This window comes from Myotis davidii, unplaced genomic scaffold, assembly GCF_000327345.1.
Source record: "Myotis davidii unplaced genomic scaffold, ASM32734v1 scaffold72, whole genome shotgun sequence".
Taxonomy (NCBI): Eukaryota; Metazoa; Chordata; class Mammalia; order Chiroptera; family Vespertilionidae; genus Myotis; species Myotis davidii.
In genome coordinates this window covers 1405972-1406219 of record NW_006284618.1, presented here as the reverse complement: position 1 = coordinate 1406219, position 248 = coordinate 1405972, and the positions used below count along the sequence as shown (strand labels likewise).

General features: G+C 39.9%; 1 protein-coding gene across 1 annotated transcript in view; it reads left to right on the top strand.

Moving 5' to 3' along the window:
- Positions 1-248, top strand: part of CACUL1 (CDK2 associated cullin domain 1) — a 79928-nt gene that overhangs the window by 11965 nt on the left and 67715 nt on the right. Inside the window, exon 2 of the mRNA XM_015572463.1 lies at positions 93-96. The gene's annotated coding sequence lies outside the window, so the exon portion shown is untranslated. The remainder of the gene's footprint in view (positions 1-92; positions 97-248) is intronic.

Here is a 248-nt window from a genome sequence, read left to right as displayed (position 1 = left end):
AGAGCTAATAGGCAAATAGTCATCATGCCTTCATACCGTAACGCCTTAACGGCTCAGACATTCAACATTGGGGAGAGAGGAATTGGGACCAGCCAGGCACAAATGAGCTCATGAGAGGGGAATAGGGACCATTAAATTCTCTTTTACTGGAATCCAAATGCATACTTATTCCCCTTATGGAGTAACATATAAAGGATATCACTCTTGGACAATGGTTAATTATTTCAGAAAGTATTTCCCAAACAAAT